At 40.6% G+C, this 26,569-nt stretch overlaps 1 protein-coding gene and 1 long non-coding RNA gene across 4 annotated transcripts in view; one reads left to right on the top strand and one right to left on the bottom strand.

The window, feature by feature from the left end:
* Positions 1-9,736, bottom strand: part of BTBD7 (BTB domain containing 7) — a 55,375-nt gene extending 45,639 nt beyond the window's left edge. For both annotated transcript variants that reach the window (XM_085061509.1, XM_085061510.1), the window contains exon 1: positions 9,602-9,736. The gene's annotated coding sequence lies outside the window, so the exon portion shown is untranslated. The remainder of the gene's footprint in view (positions 1-9,601) is intronic.
* Positions 9,737-9,815: 79 nt separating this feature from the next.
* On the top strand, positions 9,816-25,887 carry LOC146436017 (uncharacterized). 2 transcript variants are annotated; one of them, XR_014852484.1, is made up of 4 exons: positions 9,816-10,025; positions 12,095-12,256; positions 24,543-24,606; positions 25,448-25,887. It is a non-coding gene; the product is annotated as an uncharacterized LOC146436017 (long non-coding RNA). The 2 variants fall into 2 exon arrangements; XR_014852483.1 differs by lacking the exons at positions 9,816-10,025; positions 12,095-12,256 and having other exon boundaries at positions 23,865-24,606.
* The last annotated feature ends 682 nt before the right edge of the window (positions 25,888-26,569 follow it).

The following is a 26,569-nucleotide window of genomic DNA, read 5'->3' as shown; positions in this document are numbered from 1 at the left end:
TGATTGCTGCTTCTTTGGCCTGCACTTATTTTGCTCTGTATTTGTGCAGTTTGTTCCTCCCTCAGTTAACAATGCTTCACATAGCAGCTATTACTACTAAAGAGGTTCTTGGGAGTTGTTGCTTTTTTGAATGACTGGACAATTTTAAATCTGCAGTGCCAGAATATATGCATCTAGGTATTACTCATATAGGAAAAAAATATAAAGCCAAACCTATGTGAATTTTAATATATTCCCCTCAATCTAGTGAGCTCGCCCTCTGACAGGGAGAAGCTAACTGTGCCTGCAGGACTCACTGCCTGTCAGCTCTTCACAGGTACACCAGGGTGATCTGACACGACCACTGAAGCCAAACTAATAGGGAACTGTACTTTCCCCTCACATTCCATACTGCCAAGGGGGTGCCGTGCTTCCCCTCACACTACATATACAGATTATATGATCACAAACCAAATAACTTCAGATGGCTGATCCATCACCCCACTGCTGGAGAGAGTGGCAGGTAACAGACAGGTAGAGGGAACTCTAGCATGTTGGTGCGACAGGATCCCACAGCTCTCTAACAGGAACTATTCCTAATAGACTGCCTCAAAACTCCATAAAACTATACCCCTGTAGTCATCCTTTCTGTTCCCTCTGAGTGACTCTTCAAGTCACTCTGGCCTAGCCCCAGTGTTGACACATCTTCTCCTTGTCTCCTAACATCCACAGTCACTCCCAAGTCTATTCTGTTCACTGTTGCAGGAAGCAATACAAAATCAAATTGTAAAAATCACTGTATGGTATTTATACAACAACTGACTTATCTGAGACAATGCAAACAGGCTATGCTGCCTCCCTGAGCAAGGGTAAAATTCCTGGTCAAACCCATATACCATTTTCCTTATATTTAGATGCTTTTAAGACAACCCCTCCCACAACTAGCAGGATGATCTTATATGTGTTTATATAAATCGATTATATCTGTACATACGAAGATTTTAACAGTTACTCAAAAGCTTGCACATTTGAAAGATTTCTCCTTTGGTTGGAATCTTCTGTATGGTTAATTTAAATTCATTAACTTCAGCAGAAAATTTTAAGAGCCACATTGACTTCACCAACTAACATTTATATCATAACATCTGATGCCAAGAGATCCTTCTATGCTGTACACTTAAAATATTTCAGCTGTTTTGAAGACAGTATCAAAATACAGTAATATTGCAATACTTCCCCTCAAAAGTTACATTAGTAACTGCAGTTTCAGTAGTTACCTTCATTAATATCTACATTTAGATTCCACAAAAGTGTAGCAAGAACTAAATGCTCACAAACTTTAAGGTGTGTCCTGCCTAAAATGACAGGAATTCACTTCAGAAAATATACTTTCTCAACGATAAAATAAATCAATTAAGGAAGGAAAGGCTTAGTCAGAAAACCAGACTAGTACTTAGCCTACAATTAAGTTGGAGCTTTGTTTACATTTTCCCCTTGGCAAGAAAAGGAAGTTATGTCTTCCACATTTCCTGCAACAAGCTCTCTGCACTTCCAAAGCATTTTTTTATCCTGAAACATGATTATGAAAGTTTTACAGAACAGTCAAAAGAGCATCATACATGTTGACATAACATGTTGTTTCTGAACACAGAGGCACCAATCATGTACACAATTAATTCAGCAACATCTATACATAACTCACAAATGAAGATTTTTAAAGGCTGTTAGAGAGAGTTTGGAGAGCTTATGGGGTGGTTTTTTGTTTAACTATTTGCTAAGGCAAATCTGCCCTTTGAGCAGACTGTTTATATGCCTAAACTCTTCCTTCTCCCCCAAGAGCTGAAGCTTTTCACATGCCCCAGAATATTTAAAAAATAAATAGATTTTTCAAAGAAATCCAATGAAACTTTCAGAAGGAAAGCAAAAGTCTGTTGCATTGCACTAATTACAGGAGCTACTCCATTAAAGAAACCCATTGCTCCTAGTGTAATTTTAGACCAAAGTTTTTTATCTTTCTCCCTTATCCACAAATGTCCTCGATACTACTATTCCTTCACATTCAAAGAAAGGGCAAAATGCAGAAAGGGAATACTTTGACAGCCTGTGCTCTATATCTCAAATCTCCTTTGATTCTTCCATTATTTGAAAAGCTCATCAATGTACAGAAAAAAAGATAACACTGCCATCAAAAAGAAAAAAAAAAAAAGAGAAGAAATCTCACTTCCCTCTCTACCCAGATAATCATTCCCACTCAACTCTCTGTTCATGTTCAATGAACAGGAACAGTTTTTAGCTGGATTGGTTTTCAGATTAACAACAATAAGAGGTTCATTTTAATAAGGAAACAGGTTAATCCTGTATATGCGGGAAAAAAAAGGGCAAGTTCCCTTTCCTTCCAAACATAAAACAAGGATGAAACTCCAGATCCACAAGATATTTAAATAAAAGCACCCTCATTACTGTTGCTAATACAACTGAGCTTTGATGCAGCTAAAACCCAGTCACAAAATGTGGCATTTTCAAATTTATTTCTCCAGCAAAAATACGATGGTAGCTAAAAACAGAATGAGGGAAGAAGGACAAAGGACAGTAGATACCCAAGATGGTGGTGGGGAAATACCTAGATTGCCACATGTTAATCCAAATGGGAAACTTCAAGACAATTAACTGAGAAATTATGCAGTAACAAAATTACTTCAGATACTCTCAGCAGAGAAAGTTACAACAAGACAAGAAAATTTTATTTCACTTGCAGTGGAAAAGCCCTGAGTAGTATGAACACATAGTTTAGAAAGTTTGTATTAAGACTGTACTTCTGATTAACATAATTTTCAGAAAACATGTAATTTAAGCTTTAAAACCAACTTCAAGTAGTAACTGTCCAGGTTATAATATCAAAGACTGTAGTCAAATGCAGTTAAAGACAAGCAGCTTTGATGTAGTGCAGAAATACACATAAAAGTCACTTTACCAGAGGTTACCAGTTTTTCAGATCTGTGTCTAGAACTACAAAATACTATTAGATAGGTCTTATTCTGTATGTTAACCTAACATGTATAATATGCATACTGTTTTAGAAGGGTATTTTGGCATTTCAAGTCCAAATGCACATTTCCAGAAGTGCTTAATGGAGGACAAATCCTACAGAGATTTTAACGACCAAATAAGAAGTGGAAGATACGCTATTTGGGTCAAAAGGTATCTTTCAATGTATTAAAAAAAAAAAATACATCAAATTATTCTCTTAAATATTATCTTTGGCTATACAAAAAAACCTCCAAAAACCACAACAATCAGCCAAGCTGGGATTTGAGAATTTAAATCTTATCCAAAACTTAGATAAGCTAATCACTCATGAAAAACTGCAGAGGAGATGGAAATATTTGATACGCTGGGAGTGTGGGGGGGGTTTAACAAGGACACTGAGCAGTTCCTCATGCTGTCATATACATTCCTTTGTAGAAGTTAAGGTGCTTACATCCAGCTCACCAGCAACAACTGTTGCCTCTCAGTACTGACACAGCCTAGATTATTATCCCTTATTCAGTACCAAGGCCATCACTGAACTGAATAACACAAAGCTTCCCGTCTCCAGCGTACATTTTGTCCACTCAGCATTCTTCTACCTTGCTTGTCTCTGTAGTATAATAAAAAACCAATTTCAAAGACTTCCTAGAAGTACCTCATTATAGACTGGCAAAGGTATTTTCAAATTAAAATGTCAGTATAAGCAATTTGATGTATTTCAGAGAGCTGCAGTCACTACTAGAATGACCTTAAGGAAATCCATGAACCTATTAGCATTATCTTCTCTACCCACATGCTAGACATTTTATATGTATTTCATTTAATCTCTCAAGATGTCTGAAATTGAGATGCCCAGTACAGGATGAGCCAAGGCACAACACATCAGCCTTTAATGTGTTCACATGCTTCATTAGTCTGGGATTCCTCACGTTTTTTTAAAGGGGTAATACAAAATTCCACTGTGTATTTGCCTACACTCCTTCCTTCGTCAAGATGGAATCTTCTGGTCATTCAGTTAAGTATCACAAGCAGCTTCAGCGGTTGTTAGGCATTTATGTATTTTAAGGCAGACATCTAGGTAACATGAGAAAAACCCTCTAAATGCCTCCACATGTACAATGTACTTCAGCACAAATTCATCTTATACACTGCAGAATTTAAATGGATAAGCACTATAATTATCACAGCAGCAGGAAGGCTTTAAATAAGACATCTTCCTAGACAAAGTCAAAAAAATCACCAAATCCACAGCAAACCCAGTTCTAACACAACAAACCACTTCCCCCCCACCTTTACATCAAGAATCGTTATTTTAAAAAAGCTAAAGCAGAAGATCAAAAGAGATCAAAGAATAAGGGAGCATCAGTCCACAAAATACGGTCTTGTTGCATTCTGATTGTATTTGTTATGTTGGAATGCTTTTAATCAGCTCTTGAGCAGCATTTCCTATATTGGGGTCAGGAGAAAAAAATATTAAAAGAAACTTTTGTCACTCATACTGATTATTTTTAAAGCACCTAAAATAACCTACCCATTTACAGAAGTGTTTTGTACACTTCATTGCAGTACAGATATCTGGAGTAGCAGATGATAAGCAAAGCAGCACTTCAATTTCTCACTAATGCAATGAGATCTACTTGGTCACTCAAAAAATACTTCAATTTTCATATAAACAGTTATTTTACTCATGTTGGATGCCTTCACCAGACACTGGTATTCTTGCTCTTTGTATACCAAACCTTGATTAAAATCTCAGTGTTAGACTATGAGAACAGTCTTTTCTCACCCAACCTGCAGTTTAAAATACACAGGCAAGCACACACGGATACATTTTGCGGCTTCTGCAAAATCACACAGCTTCTGCAAGTGCTGGGTCACAAAATCACAAGCCAAACTAAAAAAAACAAACAGCCGTCACTTATTACATTGCTGTCTCAATCAAATCCTTCCAGTTTAGCCATTGTTGCCATCAGCAGAATGGTAAAATATCCTGACAGTTATCCTGAAACTGAGTTTTAACAGATCTTGGACAAGGCTTCCCAATCACAGGAATCTTGCATTAACCAGCTTGATCTCTCTCCAAAGCACTTCCCACTAGATAACACAGAAGATCAGAAGTGATGAAGAATGCCAGGAAAAAGAGATCAATCTTAAAAGCTACAAGTTACCATACTGAAATGATCCTGTAAGAAAGGGGACAGAGTAGAAATAAAAAGGCTCTTTAACAATATGGGGAATCACAGTAACAGCAGCACTAAAAAGATATTCTTTAAAAGGGATTAAAAAAAATTAAATTATACCCTTTACAATTTATGACAGTGGTTTGGAAACAGGATATGATAGGAATGAAAAGAAAGGATGAACACAAAAAAGCCAGTCTTTTTAATACAGGAAGAACTGAACATAAATGATGTTTGAGTGCCATAAACAATATACAGTATGAATGACCACTGAATTCAGACAAAATTTGAGGACAAAGATCAAATAGGATTTAGAAAATGATCAGTCAGTTATACAGGTTACAACTCATGCTAGAATGCCAAATTCAAAAAATAAAGTAAGATCACTAGAAGATACTTCTGAAATATAAACTGATTTAGGAAGATGCTGCCTGAAACATTATACCTCCACACGTTACTGAAAGTTTCTTCTTAATCAGTTTTGACTGCTATTAAATTTTTTCTTACATGTTTCAGCATTCTAACATCTAAATAGCCAGTTTAAACCCACTGATAATAGAAAATCCCCAACAGGCTAAACACATCTGCAAGGCCACCACATTCAGACATGTTTGGTGTGAGCCTGCACAACACTGGCACACCATGAAGCAAACAAATCAGATTTAAATTTAACTAAGTACAAAGTTAGGTACGTAATTGAATACAACACGTCAGGCAACACAGTTCCACCCTGATCCCCTTTACCTCCCTGGCCTTTCCTCTACACTGTGCCAGCAAACAGACTTTCCACAGCAACGTGATGACCCAGATGAAGGATCTGATGTGAAGTTATTTTGTGCTTTAGTGGTTTATTTTTAAGACAGATCAATTTCCTGAATGTTTCAGAGTGAAGCCATATAAACGGCCTACCAACACAGAAGTAAGAAAAAGCAGCTGGGGACTGAAAGTGTTTAAACCAATTTTGCCACTAAGCATCTATCAAGAACCTCACAGGCATCCTTATTGTTGTGGGCCAGTGAAGAAAAAACAATGCAGTAAAACTTATAGTTTTACTAGGTTGAGATATAGGTTTTATAGGTTGAGATAAATACTGTTTAATAATTGAAATTAAATATACTAATCATATTATAATAATTTCAGATCTCCTAGCATCCATTCATTACACAGAAAGCATCATTATTGATGGTATCCTTAGGAGACATGCAGGACAGACTGGAGAGGTGTAAAATGCAAGACCAGCATCAAACGTGGCATCTGAAGCCCCTTCTTATAGTTCAGGCATAGTGGTAAGCCAACACAGGAAAGAGACTTCTAAAAATCCACAATAGCTTCTGTCCAAAGATTTAAGAATACACTGACAAGACTTATCCCTAAAAGAACCTGAGAAAGAAAAAGAAGCAATAGCTAGATGACTCACTGGAAGCACACCTAACACATCTGAACTAGGATTCCCTGTCCTCACTGCATGTACAATAAAGCTGAGCATCAGGTTGCCAGACTAGTGTGAAAAAACGGGAAAAGCCATTGATCTGATAACAGAAATTAAAAGCCACGTAAATATGTTAAGAAAAAGCAAACAAACAAAAGAAATTTAGAGTTAATACTCAAACTTGCAGTCCTCTATTGAGATTTGCAGTAAAGCAGATTCTTATCAGTCTTTTAAGAGAACGCAGTTATTTCTTGTTAAGTGCAATCTCACAGTTTCCCTATAGATCTGTTTATTGATTAATGTGAACTACATGCAGTCTATGTAAGATGTCTATAGGATGTTTTGATTCATCTTACCTTTTGCCTCTGAAAGGCAGCCATGGACAACTATCTTGGTCACCACAGTGTACCCAAGACATCAGAATAAACTCCCCTTTTCTTGCATGGGGTCTGGTATTTCGTGACCAAACAAGCATCAGGGTGGCAGAGGAGCAAGCAGGGTTAGTGCTCCACCTCCTCCTTTGGCCACGTGCAGGACCCCAAGACACCACACCACCAGTGCAGGTTCCTAACTGCACAAAGACACTGTCCCAGCCTAAAATTCATCCCCAACAAACGTCGAGGTTAATTGTCATCAGTGACAGCTGTAAACCTGACACGATGTAAGCAGCAACTTGAAAGGCTGCTTTCAAAATGAAGACTCAATATTCTGTTGTTAATTCATCAAGCTCTGGCAGTTCCACTGAATTAAATTCAAAGAGCTGGCTGCAGAGGCAGCACATTCTACTCTAATTTAACAATGAGCAGCATAGCTTCGCAACACAAAGTTTGGAGCTTCTCAGACAAGCTTGAAAGCTAAGAGGGGAAAAAAAAATTAAAATCACTATGACAAATCCATGCAAGTCTTCTGGGAGAGCTTATAAAAGTAATTATATTCTTTCATGCATGAGTCTTTGCAAATCAGTCCATGCCAGCTATAAGCCTTACACCATCACTGTATCTATGACTCAGCAAGGGAATCTGGACATATGAAGAGAATTCACTTCCTAATGTAAGAGGTAAAGCTTTTTGGTAACAATTACAACAACGCCACAGTAAATGAACCAAGACAACTTGTGACCCTGCTCCTTGTATGTTTGAGCATACAAACTAGATTAGAATGCCAAACCCATTTATAAATTGGCTAAAGTTTGAAAGCAAGTGAAACAATGCTTAGTGCAGCTGAGCTGAAATACAAAGGGTTCAATAGCCGTTTTCATCTCCAATGAACAAAAACAAACACTGGCTGTACATTGGACACAAAACATTGAACTCCATTTCCAAGATTACCTGTGTGCAGCCCAACTATGCAAGTCTAACTTCAGATCTGAATAAAAAACAGTGAGCACTTCATGTTGCAACTTAAGACACAAGCTTGATTTACTGAGACATTCATTATGTGTTTACATATAAGCACGAACAGATAGTACTGTTTACAGAACATTATTTGTCACAGCAAAGTAGCAAGTTCTTAATGGCTCAATTATGCTTTGGTCCGTCGACTAAGACTAGTTAGAAGTAAATTATTCCAAAAAGGAAGAAAACATCACAATTCATACCTTCTCAATACATTATCTCCATCCAGATATTCTACAAAATGAGCGCTCAGACTTTGCCTTTTAAACATCACGGTCCACAGAATCTGTACATTACTAAAAGACTTCTGTTCCACATCCTCATAAATAATCTCTACAGAATTAATTTTGTGGTGATGGTAGCAGACTCTTAGTCAACAAGAGGTGGAGGAAAAAACATTTTCATTGAATTTTTAAGGAAAAGGTTCAAATGGAGAAGGATCTAAGAAAAAATTCGCCTCCCTGCACCACCTCGTGTAAAGAAGGATACTAATACAGAACTAGAATGAAACATTTGAAACAATAAAGGGGAAGCTCAGAAGATTCATCCTCTTCCCCAAGATCTTTCAGACAAAGAGGGTAAACCTTTAATTCCTCAAGCTTTTCATTACGTCAAAACGAGTTATGAGGTTTAAAAATTTTGTATCAGAGCTTCCATAGAACCTCCAGTATGTGGTAAAATCTGAGGTGATCACATCCCAATGGTATATCTGCCAAACACTTAAAATTTGTTTTTATATTACACTGCTTTGAAGCAAAGCCTCAAGCGATGCTACACTGCCTAAGGTAAATTCTCACACAAACTAAGTGTCATTGCATCAACACGTATTCTATCATCCTGTATGGTTTTTTATGTTAGCACTCGACATGTGTGTCATCTTTCACCCAACGGCCTCACAGGGGATGGCGGGGAAGAGCAAGTAGAAACACGAACCAGCAGAAAAGCACTTATCCCGCTGGCAGCAGGAATATTCCAGAGGCACAAATGAACACATCACCTACAGAGCTCTCCAAGTTTCTGCAGGAGCACGGCGGTAACACCTGTACGGAGCGGCGCGGAGCAGAGCCCCACATATCCCGAGGCAGAGCGATCTCCCGGCCACGGGCACCGCCACGAAACGGGCTGGACGGCACCGGCGGGAGCCCCGAGCCACGGCGCTCAGCGCGGCCGCTCTCGCACCAGCCCGGGCGGAACACGAGCCCCGCACCGGCTCCTGCTCCTGCACCTCTGCCGGGCTCCGCGGGGAGCGCCCCGGGCCGGGAGGGAGAGCAGGAGGGAGACAAGGAAGGGCGGCGAGGCAGGACCCGACAGCGCGGACAGACACAGCCGAGGCCGCTGCCGGCGCTCCGGACCGCGGACCCTGCGGGCCGGGAGCGGCACGGGGAGCAAAGCTCCTTCCCGCGGCGGAGCCCCGCGGCCCCACGGAGCCACGGGCCGGGAGCGGCGCGGCGGGACGAGCTGCCCGCAGCCGGCCCGGCGGGGCGCACACCGAGCCCCGCCGTGGGGGCGTCGACGGTCTCGCCCCCTGCCCTCCGCCGTTGTGACACTAAGCCCTCGTCCCCCTCCGAGCCCGACTCCCCGCGCCGCCTCACCTCCGGCAGCGGCTCGCCGCCGCCATCCTCCCGCTCAGCGCAGCCCGCTCCCGCCCGGCCCCGCTCCGGCCGCCGCCATTTTGATCCGAGCCACAGGCTCGGCCGGGGAGCGCGCACGGCGCCTGCGCGGCGGCGGCGCTGCGGCGCGCGAGCCACGTGGTCCGTGTGGGCGGGGCGGGCAGGGGCGGGGCGGGGCTGGCGGCGCCTGAGGCTCCCGGCGCCTGAGGGGGCGGCCGGGGGCGGGCAGCGGGTCGGGAGTGTCGGTGTTCTTCACCGCTCACCTGGGCTGCGGTCGTGGGGAAAAGCCGAGCCCGGCGTGTGTGACCCTACCGCGACCCTGCTTTCCACGCCGCGTGCGCTGCCTGCTTTGTGTGACACATCTCCCAAGCTTGTTGCCATGCCCAGATGCAGAGGTGTCTGTAATGTAAGTGGTGTGTGAGCACATGTTGTTTGTCCTTGAGACTAACGTAAGCTGCTTATATTAAGCCTATGTCTGTCTCCTTGCTTTGCCAAATTCCTGTGAGCTTGTTACAGGCAGGCCACAGATTCCAATTTTATTGTTCATACTAGGAATATAGGCTGCTCACCTGGAAATAAACTCCCACCACCTTTTCCACTTCTGATAACCTCTCTCTGCATGAGAAATTAGCATTTCACTCGTCTAGGTGAATGATCACTGTTTTCTAAATCAGTGAGTGACCAAAAACACATCAGCATTTTATGAGAACAATAAAAACTACTTGTGCCCTCTGAAAGAGCAAAGCACCATGTGTCCGTATATGAGAAGGTCTGAGAAAAGTTTCATGCACAGGCCAAAAATCTGATTAAATCACATGCCAGAAAATATTCAGCAAGCTGAAAGCCACATCTGTGATCATTCCTGGTTGGTAAAAACAAGCTATGACTGATTTAATTCCCTCCTGATTCTGCTGACAGTCCATTTCTGGAGGGAAGCCTTCTTCCCACTTGGCATCCTGCTGTCCTCCATCTCTGTAATTAACTTGCCTGAATGCAGCAGACCTCCCTAACTACCACTTGGCATAGCATCCCATAGTGCTGAGCGGCTTACCAAGAAGCTAGGAGAAAAACAACCCCTAATATATTTGCCCATGCTGTAAACTGTTTTCTTCAGCCTTAAAACAGAGGAGAGATGTAGTTGGGTTTATCAATAGTATTATGTACTCCTTGAGGGTTTAACCATCTTAGTTATTTATATGTTCTCTCATATTGTAGTATATAAGAGAATCACAACCTTTTACTTCCATATGCAGTACTAGAGATAAGGGAATTTTTATCATTGCAATTATATTGGTGAAGTTCATGCTGTCAGGGTTATGCTTGTATCTGTTCAAAGGGGGCTATGTCTTGTAAATGTGATGTCTTTGCAAGCTGTTGTTGCTATTGTCAGGAGAGCTCATAAAACTGACTGGCAGGCAGAGCTCAGCCTCTTTGAGCTATTGCCTGCTAGAGCCTTCCCACCTTCTATTTCTGTCTCTTTTCTTGCGTCTGTCCTAGCCTGCTTTACATCTCCAGCTATTAGGAACCCTGATACAGAATATAGACACAGTGTTCACCTTAGTTTTATTTTACTGTGTTTTTCTGTAGAATTGTGTTATATATGTTCATATTGCCTGCCTGGGCATATAAGGATTTAGGTCTATGACCTCTGTGCTATAATATTTTTAACTTGTTGATCTCATTTGGGTCCTTATGCACATTGCAACTACAGGAAAGCCTTCATTTGTCTAAGCCACCAAAGTCAAGCAACCAACAGACAGAAACTATAGAAAATTAAACTGCAGTAGTTTTAAAATACATGGAACTGTAAATTTAAATATATCTGTTGGCAGAAATTGTTGCAGACGGGGTTCTTACATATGAATGGTGTGAGACAATCCCAGCTTTTCTATGTCATTCATGATTTATAGTATCATTGTTACAATTACAGCAGTGGCTTGCTGAGAGCAGAATAGAAGTAAGAACAAGTTGAAGTTAAATAAGTAAGGTTCAGGTCACAGAGCTCTTAGAATGAAGGGAACTAGTACGTCAGCATGGCTTTCAGGTGACAGGAACCAGTTATGAATTTGTTCTGAAGTTCTGTAGGTAGGTGAAAAAGTCCAGTCAATTCTCCAGCAAACCTGGCACATAATCTTACAAGTAATGAAACTGAGAAAGGAAAAGAAGTCTTGCAGGCTGAATGTTTGGTTTCTTAGTGGTCTTTTTTAGTATTCTGATACCATTAACTGGAATGTAGTCCAAATGGATGGTTAGATTGAAGTACCAAGATCTTGCTCTGCAATAGTCATCCTTTTAGTAGCTAAAATAAACCTTCTTTCTTATGAGTCAGAGACAAACTGTGTGTTGGGTAACAACTTAGGGGAGACATCTGGCAGGTTGGCAGTGAGGATGGCTACCATGTGGTTTCTTTTACTTTAGACTTTTTAAAGCATAGAGGTCACCCCTTGACTGCAGCACACTGTCATTGTCTTTCAGGATTGTGTGGTCTCATGGACCAGACAGCTGGGAAGCGCACCAAAATAAGCTAACTCCTCCTGCCACCTGGGATCTTGGTGCAGAAGACAGGTTATAAAACACTGAGTTACAAACCTTGCTGTGGAGGAGTGGGAAATGGAAGCTAATTGCATTTACATGCAGGTAATGTGTTTTCTGAGATGAGAGGATAGGAGATTCACACCGTCTGACAAACACCCCCAGAGCATGTGCACTCACATCACTTCCCTGATCATTTAATTATAATCCTCACCCCACGTTCTGAGAAATAAATTGATCTTCCATTTTTATCAGGACTGAGATATGTTTGGTTTGATCAATTTAAAATAATCTCATGATATCCCAATGAGCAAAATCTCATATATGCCTTAAATATTGTAAAATATCATCTCTTCTTTAGAACAAAGAACAGAATGAGACACTGAGCCACACAACGGTTCTCAGTACCTCTGCTCATACAGAATGACTAATGCTTTATTCATGTTTTTGCAGGGACTTCTATAAAATATTTACTGATTATGATCACTGTACATATACATTGCATTTTATGTACAAATTCAAGAGTGTTAGCAGGAAAAATTGATTATGTGCCATGACTTATTAAAAATAAAATCAACCCCAATGTCTATTGTAGTTCACTTACCCTTCATTTGCACTAAGAAGATCAAGCTTTGAAATGCCTTTTGGATATTTATCAGAGTTTACTGAAGGGAAAATACACTTAAAAAAACCCCAACACCAACCAGTTACTTCCATTGCTTCATTTTTTGTCCATGATTCATTTCTTAGACTTCTAGATGTTTCATTTGATTTTCATTCCAAATGTGTACTGTTTGTTATTATTAATAATATATTTATTGGTGTGTTGTGTGGAGGGCCTAATCAAACGTGGGGTTCCTGTGTGCTGGATGGTGTGCCAAACACAGATTACAGTACCTGTACTAGAGAATTTACCTGTTAACTGGAAGATATGATCATGCAAAGTACCTCCTGCAAACCATTGAGAAAACCAGATGTGTGTAATTTTCAGTGAGAGCTGGCTCACACCACATGTTGCAGAAGGTACCTCTAGGTACCATGCCTACTACAGAAATAATGTCAGCTGCATTAGTTAGAGAATATGGTTCTGTTTTATTGTAAACAACATGAGTTTATTCATGACCATTTGAAGTGTGACTTTCTACCATTCAAGATAAAATCCTCCATTTGTCCTGATATTTTTTTGTAGTGTGTGTATTTCAGTACATTTTTATGGCACTCAGGGCAATATATCATGGCTAAAGAAAAGCTCAGAATATTTAAAATATTATCTGTTTATTGGTAACTGATCCACAATAACTGAATGCACAAGGGCTGAAAAATAAATTGAAGACTGAAGCTTATTTTGTAAACAGGCTTCATTTTTATCAGTGGTATTGATGAGATTCTGCAAATATATAAATCTGGAATGTAACTAGCTCTTTAATGTTACTCTTTGTCTGTTGTCTTTCTTACTATCTGAGCTTTTCTTGCTATCTAAATCTACTTTAAAATTTTGTAGAAGAAGGTTATTTGCCATACTCATATACACATTGCTCATTATACATCAACTGAGAGACCCTCAAAGAACAGACTGAAGTTGATATGCAAGCCACAATAATTGACTTTCTGTAATCAGTTATGGCAGAGCAAGACATGTGCTTCCTTGTGTGAAATAGGTGCTGTGGAAGTACAGTAGTGACAGTAATGCTTTTTCTGCCCTGGTTTTGCTCATTCCTTCAACCACCAGATCTTCACAGAGAGACAAAGAGAGCTCTGTGTTCCGGCAAGAGAGAGAGCTGAGGAAGGGAGGTGAGGGTAAAGGATTTTGTTTGCTGCTAGCAGGAGAGAAGGAGGCTGCCCAGAGGCATCTGTGATGGGGACTGCCATGTAATTGGGATCTGCTATGGGATCTCTGCCTGTTCTGTGATGAAGAGAATTCTCTCTCAGCATGTGCAGTGGAAAGCTGAAGGGCACAGAGCCACTGTGTTATTCTGGGGAGCCTGGTGAATGAAATGAGGTGAGATAGTTATATCCAGCAGGAAAAAAGTGGAAACTGTTACTGTGAAGATATTAAACAGGCCCTGGTCAAAGCACATGGCAGAAAATACATGAGTGGCCTTTGAAGAAGCGCAAAGAAAAGAAGGGACATCAGACCCCATGTTAAATGGGGAGGCCTAAATAAGTGTGTGTCTGTGGAGCAGCCCAGCACCTTAAGTAATGAAGACAAGATTGGTGGTGATTTATGCCAGGAGGTTAAACCTTACAGAATTAATGGCCTGTGAAGTCCGTGGGCTGACAGTGCTGGGCAGCCCAAGGTCATTACATTTAGACAAACCTACATTGGGAAGTACAATCAAGATCTCAAATTTAAGCACACAAAATTAATTGGCTTGCCTGTGTGACATTTATGATGAGCAGCTAACTTGTGCACATGCACAGGGAATATCTCTCATTCTGATCACCAAGGCATGTCCTAAAAGAAATGTTACCTTGTTGTAAATCAAATTTCATTTGGATTAGCCTTTAGTTGGGTCCTTGAAAGGAGGTTGTTATGTGTACATGAGGGGGTTGTTAGTTGTTGCTGATGCTGCAGTGTCACTGATGGTCTTGGTGAGGGTATAGTCACTCATCCTGTGGCTGCATTCCTTGGTAAAAGCTCTTTGTAATTTGTCAGTGCAGAGAAAGATGCCAAAACCAAACTGTTGCTGAGGATGGCAATTGCTTGCCTTGGCTTTGTAAACCTGCACTGCTGGTCTTTTCCTACTATGCAGTAGTTATCAAATGGTGCTTCCCCCCCCATTTCTGTGGGCACAATGCAAAATGTTTGTGGAATGAGCAGTTATTCAATACACTGATCTCTCTTCACAGTTCAGTGTGACACTCTGCCTGCTTTGCTGCACACTTCAACCTAGATGCAGAGTTGCTAACTTCCTAAAGCCCTTTCTGTGGCATCTGAGGTGCTTCACAAACACTAATGAATTTTCAAAAAGCAGTTGCTATATCCACCCTGTAGATTACACTGTGAAGCACAGAATGATTCAGATGGAGGATCTGCTTGGTGTGGGGGCTCAGTTGGGTACCCAGGTCCTTATGGGCACCAGGTAGCATGGCAGCACCTGCTGTGCTCAGGGCACGTGTCCTATTCCGTTCATTTGCAGCTCTGAGTCTGCCCTCTTGCAAACCTGGCACCAGGATTTCAAGTCAGGCACTCAGAACATGAAGAGCAAACAGCTAACCACAACTTATGAAAAGTTTAAGTAATAACTGATTATTGCACTGTTTTTCTTTGGCAGAGGCAAGGTTGGATTCCCAGGAGAGCACTTAGCTAGGAGACAGTCATTTCTCTTCCTAAAATTTCCTGCCTCATGCCATCTGTGCCTTCCAAGTTCTGCAGCATGCTGACCAAAGATCAACATATGGACAACATTTTTTTTAAATGTGCATCCCTGATTTATACCCAGAATAGCTCCAACCTATAAATCATCTATCTATTTAGACCCTGCTACAACCCAGTTGGATCTGGATGTCATAAAGTGCAGTTACTCATGTTAAAAATAGTTATCCACTGGAACCTAGATGCAGCTTTTGATTACATAGCATCAGCTAAATTCACAGCACTGAATGGAATTTGTCTATGTACTTAATATATGCATAAAATAACTAACTCATTGGGAAGTTCAGATGAAAGATGACAGTAGATGTCAGTAGATGATCAGTGCGAGGTATAAGAACTGATGACATGCATATAAAGCCTGTTCACAGAATCGTAAAATCAGTAAGGTTGGAAAAGACCATTGAGATCATTGAGTCCAACTATTAACCCAGCACTGCCAAGTTCACGATAAACCATGTTCCTAAGCACCACATCTAGACATTTTTTAAATCCCTCCGGGGAGAGTGACTGCCCTAGGCAGCCTGTTCCACTGCTGGATGATCATTACACACACAGAAATTCACACACAGAATCCCACAAAGAATCATTTAGGTTGGAAAAAGCATCTAGGATGACGGAGTTTGACCTTTGGCTGATCACTGCTCTGTCAACTAGACCAGAGCATTAAGTGACATGTCCAGTCATTTCTTGAACACCTCCAGGGATGCTGACTCCATCACCTATGTGGGCAGCAATTCCAATGCTTAGCAACCCCCTCTGTGAAGAATTTTTCCTGAAATATATTTAGCTGGAAGGAATCCACACCGATCATTGAAAGCCCAGCTCCTGGCCCTGCACAGAACAGCCCTGAGAATTACACCATGTGCCAGAGAATGTTGTCCAAATCCTTCTTGAAACCTAGCAGTCTTAGGGCTCTGACCACTTCCCCAGTTCTTTTTACTAAAATCCTCCTGAGAAGTTGCTTGATCAGCAGTGGACAAATCTTGTAATGTTATAACTGCTTCTTGCTCTTCTGTCTCAACAAAGAAACCTGGATAATGAACCTGTTACCAAGCTGAATAGTGTCTGGACCAGACTAAGTGAGTCTGGTTTCTGAAACAAATTGAAGCAATCAGTCACTGTCAGTGAAAGAGAAATGCTAACAATATCTTCAGATGCTGGAAGTTTTTGGCATGCCAAGTAAGAGCAACAGGCAGAGTAGTCAGTGGTCAGAGGGGGAGGCAATCTTGAAAGAAGTAGTCAACATGATGGAGATCTAAGCTCCCTAAAGAGAGCTGAACACAGTAATGGATTTTCTCAATCAGCAAAATTTTCCTAGTGTCAAATCTTAATATTCCTAACTGCAATATATGTTCACTACTTTTTGTTCTGTCAACAGCAGACTTGGAAAACAGGTTATTCTCTTGGTCTTTTCAATTACTTTTATTGGACGAGTCTGGAAGACAGTCACCTTCTCTCTTCTTCTGTACTTAGACTAAGTAATTCTAACTTCTTCAGCTTTTCCCTGTGGATATGTTGCTGTTCTTGGTTGTTCTCCTTGCACTTCTTTGTTGTATTTTTGATTAGTTCACAACTTTCTTGAAGTCCAGGTCCCAAACTAGATGCCAGATTGCAGTACAGGTTATACCAGTAGCATGTGCTGTAGGGAACTCCTTCAAATTCTTCACAGATGATGCTTTTGTGTGTATCTCCCAATATTTTCCTTCTTGTATTTTGTGCTATCAGTTATCATGGGTGCAGAATATTCTGTCCTTTGTAATTTGTCTAAATTTTTCCTTGTTCACGTTGAATTGCTTATGACTGAGACAAGTTGGCTTCATTACACACATCTGCTGTTTGCATTAACCTGCAACTGTGCCATTCATGTTTTTCTAAGGAAGGACACATTTTCTGAGACTTCTTTTCTCTTGGTCATATTTTCCTTAGGATGTGAGTTCTCTGATTTTCATAGAAAGTAGACTTTATGGTCTTTATTTTGTTTGTTCTTCCTCATTCCCTTCATGAAAATGATGAACACTTACTTCCTAGTCTCAGCAACCTTTTCTCTACTTTCTCAACAAGTTTCTCTCTACTGCTTGCAATCAAATGGAAAGTGAGCTCTCTTCTACCTGCATTCTGGTATCCTTGGTACTCACGTGGATGAAGAGCACGAGGAAATAATCACTAAACTGGTGGGGCTTCCTCATGTCATTCCAGGAGTTAGAATGCATGGTTCTTGGAACAGCAGTACAGAATACTGTGGTGGTCTGCCCAGTTCAAGAAGTATTGATGCCACTTTTTGTCTCCTCCATGGAGCTTGTGTGTCCTTTGGACAATGTGTGTCCTTTGACTTTCCTTCTTTCATCTTCAGTGCTAAATCATTGTTTACTGCCTGGACCCTGGCTCCTTGACTTCAAAAGAAGATGCCTTCTTGGAAGAGTGGCTTATTCATCCCCAGCTGCTGATGCTTCTGTAGACTACTTCATCTTGCCAGCTTTTCTTTTCTGCATCCTGAGCTTAATAAAGGGTTTGAGAAGCAAAGTAAGTTAATTAGAGGCTCCCATCCTGAGGTATTCTTACACTATGCATGAAGACCTAAGTCCTGGAAAGAAAGAAGTTGTGAAGCATTGACTGAGGATATTTTGCCTTTCAGACTGAGAGGTGCGTAAGAGAACAGTGCTGGCTGTTCCACAGGTGGGACTGACCTGTTTTGCTTCCTGACAGTGGTAGTGCTGATGGTGCCAGAGGGATTTGCAATTGCACACTAAGCCACAAAGCATTTCAGAGATAAATAAAATGTTATTGGTAGGTTTTAGTTAAGTAGCAATTAATGAAAACCTACGACTCCTTTGTGAGATCTGAGATGACATTAAAAGTGTCTTGTTAGGAGTGAAAAAGGAGGAAAAGTGAGTGGAAAACCACATAAATACTGACACCAAGATTCTGATGAGTCTTTTAAATATGAAGGTAAGATGAGGAGGTCCTGTATGAACATAGTGGGATCCTATTGTATGGGATAACTGCTGGAGATGAGGGACTGTATCCTTAGGACATCACAACCAAAGATTAGAATTTGCTGTACCAACCCATGATATAAATGGAATGGGCACTATGCAAATTTCCCATAAAAATCATTTGAGCTAACAGAAGGAGTTACAGCAATTACCTGAATGACTGCTTTGGAAGCTCCTTTTAAATAGAAATAGGTTTAAGCTGTGTCAGATGTAGTTCTATGTTGACTGATGTTTCAAGCGTTTTTGGATGCAGAGTGTAGGTGCAGATCCTAACAGATAAAGTGAACCCTCAATGCAGCAAACTGAAATTGATAGCACATCACAGTGATTTAAATTAATAATGTGCTGAAAGTCTGGTTTTGCTTACGTTTCAAGATTTTGACTCTGCCTCCCTTTTTACCTTTGAAGTTAACATTCACTGCACACTGATCTTTGTTTTCTCCGAAGCACTTTCATCCTCTGCCTCAGGCCATCCCATGTACATGGGAGGAGATATGTGTGAAAGGTTTTTTCAAATCCCTCCTTAAAATTAATTTCTGCTATGAATCTTATAAGCAATGTTATGCTGCTACTGTTTGCTGTGCTGCATATGGTGTTCACCTCATTACTCACTGTTTTTCCCACCACATGTACATGTATTTTTGGCTCAAACTCTGTCCTTTCAAAGTAAAGGAGCCTAATGTGCCAGAAGGTATTACCTTGGTAAGACCTGTTCTGCTTCTGTAGACCTTTGCAGCTGTCTGGGGATGCCAAAGCATAATCTGGCTGTGAAAGTGGTATTTTAGGGTAAAGAGCAGCCACTGACAGTGAGCCCACCAATTCCTTTTATGACATTGGAGAAAAAAATGAATTCATGTCAGATCCTGATTTTTCCCCTTGGTGTCAGATTCTTCTCCTACTTCACTTTCTAAAGAGTTATTTTATTTTACCTGTTTAGACTCTAGCATAGCTCCTACAGTAGTTTGTATGTTGCTATATGTATAGCATCCAGCCTTGTGGCGTAACATCTACGGCAATCCAAACCCTGCTGAATTACACCTGTGCTCTGGAGAGACCAATGAGGGATTAGGCACAGTGAGCAAGTCTTTTCTTAGAGGAATGGAACTAATGGAGCCAAGCTGTTACATCCCTACTTGAGGATATTAACCTTATTCCAAGAGTAGTACAGATATTTAGCAAGGTGTTGGGCATTTCTTTGCTACACACTAGAGATGTGCCCTTAGATTCCTACAGGCAGTATTCACTTTCAGTCTGTAATTCTCTGCAAGCAAACTTGGGAGGTAAAAAGAGTGTCGCAGGCAGAAGACAAAAATGTCAAAGACCACTGACTCTGGCTCTGGACTGGCTCTGGACTGGCTCTGGACTGGACCCAGGATTACAGTATCTTCCACAGTTGAACATGGCAATTACTTTGTGATGCCTACCCACGAAAGAAGAAGATGCCAAAGTGTTACGTGTTCTTGAAAACTGATGATTAAAGATGCAATACCTCTGGTGATTTTAAAACTGTATGTTTATGCAAATTGGACGAAAGGTGATACTGACTGGCTTGCTTTTGCAAGCCTCCAGCTGATGACAATCAGCTATTGGGATTAATTTTTTGTCTTGTCCAAAACCCAGTGTGGTGAATAATCATACCATGGGTTGTCTTCTCCCTCTGTCTGAGTTGGCCCAGTGCCACTGTCCTCAGCTGTACAGTGCCAGCTTATACCAGCTGGGACTCCCAATTATGATTTGCTTATTCATCGGTTTCCGAGGGGAAAATATAAATAGTACTTAGCTCTCTTACTGCTCTCTACCAAAAAAAAAAAAAAGGAAAAGGCAAATACAGTTCAAGGCAAAGTGCTGAAATTTTGGTGTCCCAAGGAAAAGGGCAAAGAGCTGATATTGTCCCATTAAAATTTATACAAAAACACTGTGACTGACTAGTGCATGTAGGATAAATCTTCAAATTGTCATAAAGACCCTTTAGGAAAGTCTAATAGCTTTCAGAGGAATTCAGCATTTCATTGCTTCTACCAGTGTTAGCAATATATTGATTATTTTTGTGATTGCAAATAAAGGTAGCAGCCTGTTTCAGTCTTTACCACATACAGAAATATCAGTTGGAAGAACTTGCAAAATGCTCAGCTTTTCTCAAAGCAGTGGCTTTGTATTGAATGTGGCCTGAAACAGAAAGCAGCATCCTCCTTATTGTCCCTGCACTTCCCAGGAAGCCCCTTCCAGTGTCTGGTGGGTCAGACTGCCTGTCACCCCCAGCACATCCAGGGGCAGCCAGTCATACAGCACGGTACCCTTCAGAGGCTCAGACTTTCAACTGAAACTTTGCTGACATTTAGCTGTGCCAGAATTGTGGGAGGAATCTTAGCCTAGTCATGTTAAGTAATCCCAATATTCCAGGTTTTACACCATTGACTATTGTTTGAGCTTGCAGAACAAAAATTCTGTATGCTGCATACATCAGCCAAAAGCAGAGCAGAGAATATCTTTTGTCCCAGGTTTCAAGCAAGTTTTAAGTTGTTTTTCATGCTACCTTGTTAAGTGGATAAAAATCCTATCCTTCAGGAGAACAAAACCAGAGCAAAGTCGTTATACACCCAACCAGCTGTAGGTAACTGAGCCTACTTGGTGTTGCACAATGAATTAGTGCCATCTACAGTGTGAAATGGGTCTTGAAGACGGAAAGCTGTCAGAGGTTTAAAGTACACACATTTGTTAAAATGCACAAAACATTACCTTATGATTTAAAGAAAAATAAAGACACAATAAAAAGCCAGAAGAAATGAAACTAAAGGCTTGCTATGTATTAAAATAGCAACAGAAAATTTAACATTGTTTAATAAAAGTTTTGCTTTTGAAGGCCCTTGGTTCCAACATACATCAATATATGCATATGTTATAGAATTTTTTTTTTTCTCAGCTCATTTATTTTTGCTGTTGTTGATCTAACTGAGCTTGAAGTAAATGACAAAATGTCACCTGGTGCCCTTCTTAATAAGATTTATGCAACAACATTTCAAACCTGCTCTGGGTCCTCTGGTGTCATTGGTATTACTTACCTAGACTTCAGGAGGAGAGAATCTGAACTCAGTTAAGTAAATTCCATATTGTGTAGTTTTCTTTGTTAATGCAGTTAATCAAAACCTTAAAGCATGTCGCCCTTTTGAAGTGCTGTGCTCTTGACCAAAGCACATGAACATTTGATTGGGCTTTACCTAATCACCTGGGAAGTTCTCTGAATTATCTCTTATGTGCTCTGTTCAGGCAGTAAATCAAAAGGGGGGATTTTATGATGATAAACTGAATGATTCACTTCTTTCTCCCCATGTACAGTCTCACAACAAGAGGGCTGAGCCTGATTGCTCTTCAGCCTTTATATGGCATAAATACAATTGAGGATGGAGAATGAGTTTCTGACAACTGGATGTGGAGTTATCCTAAACTCTTACACAAATTGGCAATCAGGCTCTGAAAGCAAGAGCAGCTTCCCAATTTCTGCAGTACCAGAGTGCCTAAGTGGAACCTCTAGCAATGATCTCTGAGAAACACTGATAGAGATTGACTTCTCCATTTGCCACTATTGATATTTCTAAAATTAAATGGATTTGAGAATAGCAACTGAAGAAGCAGGCAGTGATCTCAAGTTCCGTCACTACCTGCCTCACTGATCCCCTGTCTCTTCTTTCCTCTTTACTTGTATTCCTCCTCGGTATTTAAATGTCTTTGCACTTAGATCCACTGTTTTCTTATGTCAGTAATACTATGTTTGTTGTGCTTAGGGAGATACATGACAAATTCGAGAACATGTTTTCTCCTTTCTTTATACATACTATGCAGAGCAGGCTTATTAAATGTTGAAGCAATACTTGCAGTAATACAATGTACTAGTCCTTCTTTCCAGGAAATCCATGAATATGTAGAAATGCTCATTCTCTTTGATTAGTATGGATGTTGATAGAGAAAGCCCACACCAACTGTGATAACTTTGATTTTCTGAGCCTGGCAGCAGTCAGACATCAATTCATCCCATCAAATGTCACTCACTACTTAACCAAGGTGTCTTCACAACTGTAGATGAAAAGAAAGGTAATGAAGACAGCATGAAACACAATAGAAAATACCTGAAAACAAGTAGTAGAACTCAAACCCTATTATTTTAAAGTATCATATATAATATATATCATGTATCTAGAACAATCTCTTGCTGTTAGAGGGTCTGTTTCAGGAAGTTTGGTTGTTTAGGATTATCCACTGCATGCTTAGCTGCTAGCGCCTCAGCTGATGAATGTAAATCAGTCTTTTGCTCTCTAATTACTTTAGACACATCTCTCAGACATACTTATTTTTGCATGAATTCTGTATTTGTTACAGACAGGTAGGATATGTAGTGTTTGGGGAGAATTTACAGGGGAAAAAAAAACCCTTATTGTCTCATCCTCCATAAAATTGAGCAATTAAATTTACCAAGATAACAAAACCACAGCTCTGGCAAATAACATGCCAGATATGTCTGTTTAATCACTGATCCACCACATTTTGTTTGTGTAGACTTCTAACTCTGCTCTTCACACCTTGGTAACATATTCTGCACATTGTCAAAAACCTCAAGCTGAGGCTGTCCCTACCATCAGTGTGTGGCAGACTGTCTTGGAAGAGAGCTTCGAGGGTGTACTCTGAAGAGAAACCTAGAGAAGGATGCTATAGTTATCTGATTCAGGATTTGATAGTTAAAGGCAGGAGAAAGCACAGCAAAAAATAATAAAATGTATTTAGAAATGAGTAGAGAATCTAATAAATTGCATGTTTACTGCAGCTGAGTAAAAATCTTTATGTCTGCATATAACATGCACAGAATTCAGCTATTAAAATGTCTATACTGGAAATGGCACAGTCCATAGCTGAGGGAAGGATTATTTACTTCCCTACCTCTTCAGCTCTGAGTGCACAAGTACCACATTTTAAACAGATATGCACAGACTGTCAGATGTCTGATTGCTATGGGTGAAAGCTGACTAGCTATAAACCAGTTTGCAAGATGAGTTGCTTAATTAGCACGGTGTTGTTCCTGGGCTAATGGCTCCTAAGCTTGGGCTTAGTGCCACAGCACTGTAGCTCTCCAGCATCCATCCAGTTCTGCACGCAGAGGAGTAGACATATCCCTCTCTGTGCCTGCCCAGCTACTTGTGTCCTTAAATAATCTCCTACCAGAAATGCTGATAACAATTTTCTGCCTTTGTCTGCTACCCTGTCACACATTTTGCTTTGATGCTGAACCCAGGCAGGTGACTCGACATTTCCCTGCTGTGGATGGCTGCTCTCCCAGCAGGGAAGCCTCACAGCTTCACAGTACTCCTGGATTAATGATGTTTTGGGCAGGATGTGCAGGAAGGAGATATTCTCTGCAGTGGGAGCAGGGAAGTATTTTATTCAAGGTACTGGTCATTTATGGGTCAGTTTCTTGAATGATGGTAGTAAGTGATCTGCAAACAAGAATTCCAGGGAGTGTGTAATTAGGGTGCAAACAATTTGTGTGGAGAGACATATGCATATGGATATAGGGGGAAAAAGACTTTTGAGGTTCTAGTAGATGGGAGGACAGACAGCTTTCTCCATTTTGCTCGCAGCATCAGCAGCAGAGACAGACTCCTCCCACCCCCTGGGCTCAGCAGCATAACTCAATCAGTCCGTGGGAGGTGGCTGTAATATCCCCAGGTGCTCCTCTCACAGCAAGCGGGCACAAGCACGCGCTGCTGCTGCTGATCACCCAAGGACAGGTGTTAGTGCTTCTTGCACCCAGTTTAAAAACGAAGGGACTTGACTGTCAAGCAGCTGAAGTCCTTGTCTTTACTGAACAGAATTCAGCATTCTATAGGGTTTGAGTAAAAGAAAATAACAAAGAACGGGGGAACTCCTGGGAGCAGTAGTTACTTGCTAGTCAGGGTATCCCAGCTGTGCTCTCCCCTCATCGGGCTAAAATTATGGGTCCTCTAAAGCACTGTGCATCCCGACTTGTCTGCTTCAGGTCTGCCATTTGCAGCAGCCGCTGGATCCACAGCTCCCCACCTGAGGACAAAGTAGGACTGCTGGTGAGTTCTGTCTTTGAGTCTTCACTTTTTTTTTTCTCCTGTAAGTCCATTTTCTTCAAAAAGCTTTCTCTTGCTGTTCTTTTCCATATAGAAGATATTTGTTTTCTTCATCCCACCTAGAAGCTAGCTCTCCCCAAGAACTCCCTTCACTCCTCAAAGAAGTTCCTCTGCTCCTGCTTCCTCAAAGGGAAATTTGTGCCTGAGGGGAAGGGAATGCTGTCATAGCATCCTACAGAAACACGTTACAAAATCCCTTTCTGTGGGGTGCCTTTTATAAGCTTTGATTATAGTCTCCAGCACAAGTATTCCAGTACGTGATTATAGAAGACCAGCTAAATTTATTTAACTAAATTAAACAGCAACTCTCTCCCCTATTGTATCAACTCCCAGTGTCAGTAAATACCCAAAGCTCTTTTATCTGAATAGTGGTAAGCTGTCCTACTGTAGCTATTATGCAAATAATACTGTTCCTATAAAGATTTTAGTTATAAAAAGCTCAAGATATAGGCACAAAATGTACTGAGCCTGTAGGAAAATAAGAAACTTGCCATGTCTTCTAGTTTGTCTTTTATTCTTTTAAACATGTCTTGTAAAAGCAATGTTGGTGCATGGAACAGACTAAGATACTTTTCTTTCCAACTGCTGTAGATTGCTAGTGCTTCTAGTTCGAACATGGAAAATAACCCTCTGTGGATTATTTTTCCTTTAGAATCTGTCACATCTCTGGAATTATAGCTGCAGAAGTTCAATAATACCACATAATTTCCTTGGCAATAGACAGCTTACGCAGAGAGCATTTCAATTTGTTTGGTTTTATTTAACCTTATTTCCTTTAATTTAGGAGACACTCATTGGATTCTCAGCATTTTCACTGGCAATTCTCGGACCAGCTGGATGGTTCCTGTGCCACCTTTCAAGCTATAAAAAGAAATAGAAAACATCTTTTCAAAATAAAGGCTGCAATAAACTAATGCTCCAAACTTACTCTCTTGAAAATCCCAATTTGCACACTATAACTCATCCCATGGGCCAAGTCCCAGAAAGCTTTTGCAGACATTTTAGAATTGGACCCAGATATACAACGGTGTAATGATACAAAATAGTGGTAGGTCTATTCTGCTATCACCTGCTGCACTGGACCAGCCTGAATCTGTCATCAGGTACTGTGAGAAATGGAAGGTTGATGAGCAGGACTGTAAACATGCTCAAGTGACTTGCAGTTTGGCTGCTGGAAAACACATATATAATATTAATTGTTGTTTGACCTTGTGTTTTAGACAAGTAGAACATCTGTGTCTAGGTAACATAGGCCTGTGGTAACCTTAGAGACAACTTATCAAACATGCTTGAGAATCCTGCATTAAGATTAAAATACAGTGGTAAATTAAACTTGTGTGGATCCCTGAAACACAGGAAAAGCCAGCAGGTTTGCTGATCCTCCACCATGGACCAAGCTTTGCAGTGCCTGTGTTCCCACTTGTGTGCCTCTGCTGCTTTGGAGACCCCTGGTTGGTGAGGAAACAAAAATGGTTTACTCTTTTGCATTTCATCCAAGGTTTTGTCATTGTTCCTGCATCCTGTCTGCATCAGCTCATACAGGTACCATCAAAACATTAAAGTAAATAAATGGGAAAAAATAAAGAAAAAAATTTTTATAGTGATCTCAGACTAAAACTCTGAAAATTAAAGATGATTTTCTTGAGAATTTCTCTTTAATATTTACATGTGTTCTTTTGGTGTGCTCCCCCACCTAATTTACTCTTCAACCAGGATAAATGTTTTTCTGCAGGTCATGATTGTCAGATACTTAAATTTATTTTTAGTTTTTAGATTAAGGTTTTTGACCTTTGACAGATTTTCCCATGATTATTTGCAATTAATATGATAAATACTTTGAAGTCTAGACTAAATTTGAGAAAAGTACAATAAATAATACTTGTTACACCGTGTTACATGTGTAATA

The sequence above is a fragment of the Lichenostomus cassidix genome, chromosome 5 (genome assembly GCF_008360975.1).
Source record: "Lichenostomus cassidix isolate B80296 chromosome 5, HeHo_3.0, whole genome shotgun sequence".
Lineage (NCBI taxonomy): Eukaryota > Metazoa > Chordata > Aves > Passeriformes > Meliphagidae > Lichenostomus > Lichenostomus cassidix.
This window is presented reverse-complemented; position numbering and strand designations above follow the sequence as displayed.